General features: G+C 33.6%; 1 protein-coding gene across 31 annotated transcripts in view; it reads left to right on the forward strand.

The window, feature by feature from the left end:
* The window catches only part of TRDN (triadin), a 229,596-nt gene that overhangs the window by 210,588 nt on the left and 8,304 nt on the right, over nucleotides 1-10,704 (forward strand). The gene's annotated exons all lie outside the window — the stretch shown is intronic.

Here is a 10,704-nt window from a genome sequence, read left to right on the forward strand (position 1 = left end):
ATTTTGGTAACTAGCTAAAATGAAAACTTTAGGATCTGTCCTGAAACTAAATGTCACTGGAAAATTTCTAATAGATTGCAATAAGTTTTGAAACTCAAAATCTGTAAAGATGTACCAAAAGGAGAACTAAATATTGGGTTTTATGTTAACAATGAATTTATAAAAAGCCTCTCAGCATAGTGAGATTATAAATTAAATTATGAATTCCAGAGATTCTATTTAAATGTCCAAAGGTTTAAGTTTTAGCTTTCAAAACAAAATAATTTCACAGTGAGAATCTACAAGCACTTTGTGTTCATGTTATTTTTCCCACAGGAGCTTCTTCAACATCCATCCCTTGCTCTGAATTAATCTTTTTTACTTTTGGCTATATTTTGTAATTTAATTACCTTATCTAGAACTTATTTATTGTCTAGATTTGTAGAATTGGGAATTACTGAGACTGAATCTCAATTCCTATCTGCCAGACATGTTTTGAGTACGACCAAGTCCCTTCATCAGACCCTTGACAAAATGCAGCTGTATGTACTTTGCTCTTAAAATGATAGAAACAATGATAGTTTCCTTATACCTTTGTAGTCATTGTGCAGCCTCTAAGGGGTTGAGATGATACTCTTTCACAGCCCTCTTCAACTGGAAAGCCTCAGTTTTACAGCTTCTATTTTCCAGGATGTCACTAGGGCTTCCGAGTTACAAAATAATGTCGGTGGAGTGCAAGCTGCTTGTTCCTCTCGATTTTGCACAATTCCAGATCCATCAATACAAGAGTCACTGGTACCTGAGGTTAATAGAAAAGACATCTATTTGATAGGTCTGTTTCTGTTTCAGAAACCTCTTTATGTAAAATACTTCAGAATAGTTACCAGGTGAAATAATTGCAGATTAATTTTTGTGCTCCCAGGCACATCCAGTAGTGTATGAAGATGGCTCATGTGGCTCATGCATATGCACAGCACTAAATGTAATATTTGGAGAGCTCTGCAGTTTACAATGGAGAGATATTTCCTGGTGTCTTTGAGGATCTGCTTGGTGAACATGACTTCAAATGTGGGGACTGGTACTCAACCTAAAACTTGCTCAAAGTGGCTGAAATTCACACTAATGGTCCACAAACATTATTAGACCTCTCCCATTACACTTGATAATGTGCCCCATGAGCTAGGAGTGGTTTTCTATATTAAAAGATTATGAAAAAAGTTCTACCAGAGAATACACCAAGGGAAAACTCATAGAGAGCAACCCTGTAAATAAAGGACATTGGGAAAAAAAAAATTAATTGGAGGATAAGCAAAATTTTTAAATGCACAAAGTAATCAGAAGCTGTGGTTTTTTACAATTAACTCATTAATTGATTCCTTCTTATGTTAATCCCAACATTTATTTATTTAGAAAATTATTAAAGAAATACCTGTGTTTTCTATGAATGCAGGACAGACAGGTGAAACTAAACATACAAGCCTATGGGAAAAGAAGAAAGACTATGAAAAAATGTATTTTTTAGCACACTGGTTTAGGTCCAGTAGAGAGAAGCTGTTTTGCTTAGATTTGAAAAATTAACCCAATTAGTAATGTTATTTATGCCTGTTTAACAATGAGTTCATTCTTTTCCCTTTAACTGGGTCAAAACATTTTTTTAAAACTAAACTAAAAGGCTCCAAACACTTCTAAATATATATCAAATTTATTTCAAGAAAAATGAAGCAAAAAAATATCATATAAGCCTCTGTACAATTTTGCCATAAACAAAATATAAATGTTTAGTATCTTGGTGAACATTGTTACGTTCATTATGCCCTTTAGTTTGACTGGCATATCTTCTTAAATCACATTGCAAGAAAAGTGAAAAAATTACATATTATGTATTCCCATGACATACTTGGTGGAAGTGAAGTTATATACAAACTGTAGTTCTTCAGCAGTTTTCCAAGCCAGAGATTATTTATCTTTGTTTCAGATAAATGGCCATTTCTTCAAATCCCTCTTCAGCTTTAGGAAAGTAATTGCTGTCATATTTTTTCATCAGTATAGGTTTTGTTTTTAAAAAAATTATCAGCTGAAACTGGGCTTCCTCATATTGGAGTGAGTTCATGTTTCCAGACTATTGTCAGTATAGTGAAATCCATTAGAAAAATCCTAATAATGTGATACAATTTTTAAACCAGTGGCAGCAGATGTTTTGAAATATTTTAAGACAGCCTATTGAGTTCCTACAGTTTCTTCCTGTCTTTCCTTATTCCCAGAACTGTGCATATTCAGGATGAAGATATTCTAATTTAGCTCCATTTTTCATTGTGAGTAGCACACAGGCACAGATCTGATCTTTTCTAATCTTAAGCACTTAGAAAAGAGCATATTTTCTCCATGGTAAATCAGAGAGGAACTTCTCATCTGAAGGGTTACTCATCCCTTCAGAATCTGAATTGCATCCCAGCTTTATGTCACATGGCTAGAGCTAAATCCCGAAGGTAGTGCCTCCAGTGCCTGTTAGGCACAGTGAATTTGGTTCTACCAGGGTTTGTCAGCAGTTCAAGTTTATCAGACAGTTCAGCACTGTCTCTTTACTGAGTTTTTATCGTCATAAAAGAAGTCCTGCTGTTCCCAGCAGAGGAATTGTTATTGAGGAAGACAAGTGTGTGAACATAATGCTACACAAAATCCAAAAATCCCCCAAACCTTTATTTGGTTTCAGTTAGAATGATAACTGAAATGAAGAAATCACTTGCATAATTCAAACACCAACCTCCCTTTCATTAGCCGCTTAACTGTCTTATCATACACTGTTTCCCTCCTCTCCTTCTCTTCTCCTCTCCTTCCCTCCTTTCTCTATCTCATGCCTTTACAGTGAAATAAATACATGGTATTAACATCCACTTATTTGATATACATTCTTATTAACATAAAAAGATCCCTGACTGTTTATTCCTTCTTCTTTGGTTTTATCCCTTTTTGTGCACATAAATGTGTTTGTATATAAAATTTAAACCAATCTTTAAATGTGAATTACAGTTATTTAAAAACAATTATTTTCTTGTGATATGTTGAAATTACATTAGTTGATTGTACTGGACATAGGAATAAGTTGACAGAGACAATGTCATGTCAACATGCCTAAATTTCATGTCCAGTACACAATGTGTCCTACCATGACACTGTCAGTGTTTATTGAGCAATAGCAAGAGAATCCAATTTGATTTTGCTGCCCACCAAAACCACTGTACTATTATTATTATTGCTGCACTGGGAAAGTTCAATAACTTCTGATCCTTCTTATATGTAATTTTTTGAATGATTCATCCATTTGCTCCTATGTTTCAGTAACAAAACAAATCATGCCAGTAGTGGACTCCTTTGAAAACTCAATGCTAGCAAAATTGTCAAGCCTGTGTGCTCTGATTATTGCTGTGCTTTGTTGGAAATGTCTGCATTGCCACATATGTGTTGCACTGTTACATCTTGCATGGTTTTACTGTCTAACAAAAAGAATTTTTTTAATGACTCTTGGGGGAATGTCACTTTGGGGATGTTCACACATTTACGGGAGAATTACGTGGTTTGTGTGCAGTGACCCTAACATGGAATGTAACAATATTCCATAAAAATACAGCTTATTTATCCATTTAGCCTTCTTACTAGACAAGGCAAAAGCCAGTTGACAAAATACAAATTTTTTTGCTTAAATGGTTGTTAGATGTAATCTATCACACCCAAGCTAAAAGACAGAAATAATAAATTTCACCTCCTATTGCGAAATCGATTTTCATAGAATAAAGATCACATTCATTGAGTTTTGTTGTTATGTTTCAAAAAGAGCACTGACTTTGACAGGTGACAGATCATAACTGTTCTTAACAATTTCTGTTCTTTATTTTATATATATTTTTATATATGGTGATATTTTCCCCTCTAATGACATTAACTATAACGAGAGTGCCCTTCTAGTGCAATTGATTAGATACATTTTCATAATATTTTTTACTAAGATAGTGTTATTATAGACATGTACTACTGACTTTGTACTTATACTATTTTTTTTTCCACATTGAAGCACTGATAAAGGCAGATTTCTTTTGTGTATTCAGCAGAATTTGGGAACAAACTGGGACCACAGACACTCCACATTATGGAGCAATATTCTGGGTGGTTTTTTTCTCACTTTTGAGCATTTTTTGTGAGAAAAGGCAAATTAACTCCTATAGAATAAATCTATTTTACCTTCTCCAGACCTTGCTGCAGAAGTCCCCCAAATGCCTGAAAAAGAGCTGTTAAAGAGAATCTGAATTCTCGTGGCTATAATAACAATGTTATTGCTAGTATTTAATTCTGCTCCTCAAACATCTTTAGCCCTTTTTCATTAAATAACTTATTATCTGACAAACCCCTTGATAAAACAGATATGAAAACTTGGACAGTCTTTGCAAAGATATGCAATTAATTGCATTGCATCACAGACACTTTGAAAGGAGCTTTGGGAGCTACTTTCCAAATGTTCTTCATTTTCTTTTGTTATTCAAGACACAAAATTAGATGCAACATAAGTATCCTCATGGTATAATTGCTTTATGTTTCCTGTCTATATATTTTCTATACAATGCTAGAAAAATGTCATTTGAAGAGGATGTTTTTAGATATATAGAAGTGACTTAAAGTGGTAGTCATATTTCTTGTTTGTTTGTAATGGACATATAAATGTTTTCTCCTCTTCTTTTTCCCATCCTTCTTCCCATTAAGCATTGTAATTGCTGAGAATGACAGTAGTATGACTGCATAGCATGATCAATACGGAAGGAGTGGAAAAAAATTTATTGAAAAATAAATAATATGATTTTTCACCCAAATATGTTGGTTTGAATAGCAGGTATCTATGGGCCATGTTTGTTGTGAACCTAAGAAAACAGTATTTAGTCTCCTGCAGAGGCCCCCAGCATTCAGCTTTTCTATTGAAGAAATAAAATGCAATTAAGTGTGATTAAACTAAGATGTAATTAAAAGTTGCACAGGCCCACTAAGCAAAGAGACTTACATTCTTCTTTTTAACAAGTGTGAAGGCAAAAAATTGTGACATTTTAAAAGATTCCATATGATTTCCCTTCCCTATCTGCCCTGTGCTTTGTCTGGTCACTTTGTCATACTGTAATGTTACCGAAATATTACGTAACAGGGCTGAAATTGACAGGAAAAGAAGGGGAGAAAGGGGGAACTCCTTGCTTCTATTCCTGACCCTTTAGTAAGAGAAAAAAATCTTTGGTTACCAAGTCATTGCAACAAAATTTTTTGTCATTGTGTGGTTCAGTTTTGATTGCTGAAATTTGTTTGCACTTCAAGTGCATTCCTGAGAAGCAGTCACAAGTAAATGATTTAATGTTTTTTGTTTTATTTGTAATTGCTTACCAAATAGTAGTTTCTAATGCTATGATTGTATGAATTTTTTTGTTTTTTGAATTGTTTATTTCTTTTAGAACAGCCTCTGAGTGAAGAAATTGGATTCAAACTAGAAAATAATTGTCACACATTCTCTGTAATTTTCCCTTAATAACCAAACTGCTATTGCCTAAGAGAGTTTTCTTTTTAATGAATATTTAATTTGGTAACTTGCACTAAAAACAGCTATTGCCTTATAGAAAGGAGAATTTAATCACTGTAATACATAAACAGGAACACCTTTATACTCTTTAAGATTATTAAATTTTATTATAGGATGCTTTCCTCCTTTCTGCTAAAGTATTGAAAACACCAGGACAGTGCTCTTGCAATATTTCTTGAACCCAGCCCTCACATTTCTTGAACCCAGCCCTCTGTGTGATATGCATATCACTTAGAGAATAAGAGCAGAAATAAGCTCCATTTGTTTACTTTATAGGGTAACTGTGGAAGGTACTTAGCAATTCCACTATACAAGCCCTAAAAAACTTCACATAATTTTTGAATCCAGGGGGTTCTGGTTCTGTTTGTTTCTTTTCTTTCTAGAACTCATTGTGGCTGTTCTCTCTCTGACTGATTTCCATCCTTTTTACCAAAAAATTGGTAAAAATTACTTAAAGGAATAAATTTTTTCTTTTTTTCTTTTTTTCTTTTTTTTTTTGTTTGTTTTTTCTTTTTTCTTTTTTCTTTTTTCTTTTTTTGAGAAAGTTCCTGAATATCCCTTCCTCCAGCCTTTTAGAAATTAATTAATCTTAGGTACCAGATGTCCTCATATAAGAGCACCAGTTCTAATTTCTTAAAAAAGCATTATGACACTTTTCCAGTATTGACATTTTTGTTTCCTCAGTAGCACTCACAAGGGGAATTTAAGTAATTATATTAATTCTCATAAACTACATCCCAAACTAAAGTATATTCCACATATAAGGCTTTTTGATTTTTCTTCCTGCTTAAGCTGATAACAATGTCTATTTAATATGTCTACTGTTAAACCACATTTTTCTCCTACTGTTATTCCTTTTTTCTTTTTGGTAACATTTGCTCTGAAGATGTGAGACAATACATTCAAAGTGAGAACCCTCTGCAGTTTAAAAGGCACATTCTGCATTCATATTGAATGTAGGAATTGCAAAAGCAGTGTGGGATGTATTTGTATTCTTATTTGCATGCCAAAATTCAAATAGTTCTCTTGACTATGGTTTGTATCATAACACTGTTGCAGACACAGTAGCAAAGATGTCGTTATTTTCTGAATGAATTTCTTATCTGCATGTTTTGTAGCTGAGGTTTGCTAGATAAAGCGGCCTAAGAAGGGTAACATGAAACAGAAATTGCAAAGAAGCCATAATAAAAAGTGTAATACTGAAACTGTTTCATCCTGTATAGATTTACTATATGGACAGCTGATTTTGTTTTACCTAAAAGTTTGAATATGATAGAGACAACAGTTCAATTTTTAAAATGTGTAGAATTCATTGGCCATAAAAAAAAGAAACATGAGATACTTGCCACAAAATATGGAAACTTGCAGTATGTCTATTTCTAAGCTCTGATTGTTTAATTAGCTAAAATAGAAAAGATCCATTCCATCATGGAATGATGATGAAATTTGCTTTTATAAGTGAGTAGTTTTGCACTGGGAGAATTAATAAGACAAAATCTACAAAAACAGTATGGGAAAAAGACTTTTTTAATAGTTTGACTATTTCCAAAACCTGAAAATTACATCTTTCTCTACCTACATTTGGAAGCATAACACCTTGCTTATCAAACCTTGTACTCTTATAAGTGTAGCCACTAGATCCACATACTCTACAACATATCAAAATAGTTCAATCTTTTACCAAGTGAATCTGTTTAAGTTTTAAAACACATGTAAACTTTGCCTTAGTATGAGGATAAGCTCATTAAGCATTGTGTCTTTAGTTTGTCTAACTCTCACAAGAACATTTGAAGAAAATGGGGACTTTTCAGAATGAAATATTTTGGATTAATTCCAAGGAAATCCAATTAAAAATTATTAATACAAACTTTTTTTCATATTTGTAGATTGTTGAAAAAAAAACACAAAAGTTTTTTCCAAAGCTCTTGGGTTGAGATAAAAATAGTTTAATAGATAAAACAAAAAGCCACATGCTCAAGCAAAGCAAAGCAAGGAATTCATTCACTCCTTTCCATAGACAGGTGGGCATTCAACCATCTGCATGAAAACAGAGCTCCATCATGGATGATTATTGCTTGGGAAAACAAATGCCATCATTCCAAATGTCCTCCCCTTCTTTCCTCCCCCAGCTGTATCTGCTGAGCAGGATGCCATATGATCTGGAATTTCCCTGTGGTCACTTGGGGTCAGCTGTCCTGGCTGTGTCCCCTCCCTACCCTTGTGCACACACTGTCCCTGCACTGCTGGGGTGGGGTGAAAGGCAGGAAGGCCTCGATTGAGTTAATCCTGCTCAGCAGGAACTAAACCATTCCTGAATTATCAACACTTTTTCCAGAAGGAATCCAAAACATTGTCCTATACTACCTACTACAGAGGAAACAAAACCTATCCCAGCCAAAACCAGCACATCCTGGTAGAAGCATGACCGTTTTTTCCTCTTTACCTTAAAATCTGTTTTACATATCCTGCCTTTTCTAATTCCTTGTTCTTATTCCTGTCCCATTTGCACTCTTTATCCTATCTTGCTTTTACTCCTCAGGCAGAGAAATAAACAAAACACGCTGTTGTTCTGTGAGGGTTTTGGGGAGTTTTGGTTTTGTTTTATTTATATATACCTTTTGACGGTATTTGGTGATCTGTGCAGGAAAAAAATAAATAATAATAAAAAAAAAAAAATATATATATATATATAGCCTGCAGCCAATTTCAGCACTGAAAGTTTCACAAATTGGAAACAAATTATGTTAGTCTTATGAAAACAACTAGCTGGAAAATTTAACAAAATTCATTACTACTATCCCTATTCTCCTGAGGTTCCTCTCTATGCAACGTTTTTCTGGTGTTTTCTAAAGATAGATGGTAAGTAATAGGCTATCTAAACATTTGAATATCACTTCACCATATTGAAATCAACATGAGTACACACCAGCCAAAAAACTCTGGTATCTCTTCATAAGCACTGCAGATAGAAATAATGCAACAAAGTATTAAAATTCCAAATAAAAAATTATTCAGTGATATTTAGCATTACACATTCCAAATAAACATGATTCCTAGTTAATATTTTTCAAACTAATTAATTTCTATATCTTTTTTTTCCATTTTAGAATTGTGGGCTACATAATTATTTTGTAGCTGCTGGCTGAGTTGCAAAATTCTTAAAGTTTGCCCTTTCCTTTCCCATTTAGTGGCTTTTAACAAGAGATTATACATGAGGTTTTCAAATGAAAGATTGCAGCAGTTAGTTCTACTAGTGATTTTAGAATAATTATCAAGTAACACTTCTGGAAAACGCTGTGGTGTCAGGCATATAATTGCAATACATAAATAACCTAACGATCTTTAAAATACTTGCAAGTATGTAGCTTTGTATGTTGCTTTTTTACAAAACTTTGTAAATACAGGTGAAGGAAAAAGGGGTTCATTTTTGCATTCTGATAGCATGTAAAACACAGGGAGGGCAATAATTTATTTTTATCCACAAGTAAAATATTTATTTGTATTTATTTGGGCTAGAAAGTGCATGGTGCCCTACTTATCTTCTTCATGAAGATTGTAATTGACTTTTATTAATTTTCATTTTTGTATCCATAAAAGAAATACACAGAAATATTTTCCTTTTTACAGTAAAAGGGGAATTTGTAATTGGCATTTTTTCTTCCTTTAAGGAATTTTTCTTTGTCAATCTTGCATCCATTGTGATTATATTTTAGGGGATTTTGTGTTTGTGGGATTTTTTTAAAAGATCTGATTGAAAAATTTCTGACTATTTTGGTAGGACAATACTGATTTTAATCATAGTGGGTTTTGTGGCAAGACATTGCTTTTAGTTAATTTTACTCATAAAAGTTACCTTAGCTCAAGAATGGAGTAAGTCTATTTGTTGAAATTATGACTCAGAAGCTTTCTAGTTTTGCCCAACTGTGTACATAGAAAGGTCAGTGGTGGAGGACTTAGCACATTCACCCAGTCCATGGCTTGTCAAACCTCACAGGAGAATCTTGGTCTGACTCATTTAGGCTGTGAACTCTAATCAGGGGAGTTGCTTTATCTCTGTTTTCTGAAAAAAAGCTGAGATCCATCTCACAGAGAAACAGAAACACTGAGAATTTGGGGGGGGGAAATACATTCTAAGACTTAGTAAAAAAACCGTAAGTCATTAGATCCAAAAGGATCTAATTTCCAACTTTAATTTAAAGTGGGTTTTCAGGCAAAAGACCTTTGCATGAGTCAGGCAAGAAAACCACAGAGGATAATACCACTGGGTGGAATGTACCAGCATTTCTGACACACTGCTCTGTTTTCCACCATTTAATGGGACTTGGAAGTCAATAAATAAAGCCTGCACCCCAGTTTATAATGCAGGAAGCCCTAGAGTCCATCTCAGTTTAGAATTGTCACAGAGAACATTTTTTTTTCTTTTTTTTTAAATGGGATGAACAGCAGGGGTAAGAAAAAGTCATCAGAAAATCATCTGATTAAAAACTGACTTGTTTCCAATGCCAACATTCCTCCAGCCATTTTCCCAAACACCTAATTGATTAATACTTGTCTTTTAAAATCTTGCCAATGTTAATCTCACAGTGCAAAACTCAGCTTTTCAAGCAAATTATATCAATCCCATCTGTGCTGAAACATGTGCTCTTGAGAGCTTTTAAAACATGATGGAAAGTATGACCACATACATAGTACTCAAAAATTAAAAGGGAGAAAAAATCCATGACTGTGAAAGGACAGAAATTAGGTACAGTCATTTGTGGTCCCTTTATTCACAATAAAAGATAATTCACCTGAAGTCTAATAAAATAGATATGAGTTAGATATGAATTAAATATGAGTCTTTCTGGAACTCTTCAATGTATCTGAAAGTCACTGAGAAATATAAAAAACAGAAAATATATGTGTGAGTTTTGGGGCCTTACACTCAGCTATCCCAAAATGCAAGTATTCTGGGAGAAGGAGTAGTATAACTCTGAGAAAAATTATGTATTAAAATGTGAAATTGTCCATGATTTCTCATCTTGTGCTACAAGATCTCTCATTGAACTTTTTAGCTAAAATCTAGTTGATATGTGAAACCTGGCTTGTGATCACACTAGAGATTTGTGATGTTATAGCTGACT

Source organism: Zonotrichia albicollis, chromosome 3 (assembly GCF_047830755.1).
Source record: "Zonotrichia albicollis isolate bZonAlb1 chromosome 3, bZonAlb1.hap1, whole genome shotgun sequence".
Classification (NCBI taxonomy): Eukaryota; Metazoa; Chordata; class Aves; order Passeriformes; family Passerellidae; genus Zonotrichia; species Zonotrichia albicollis.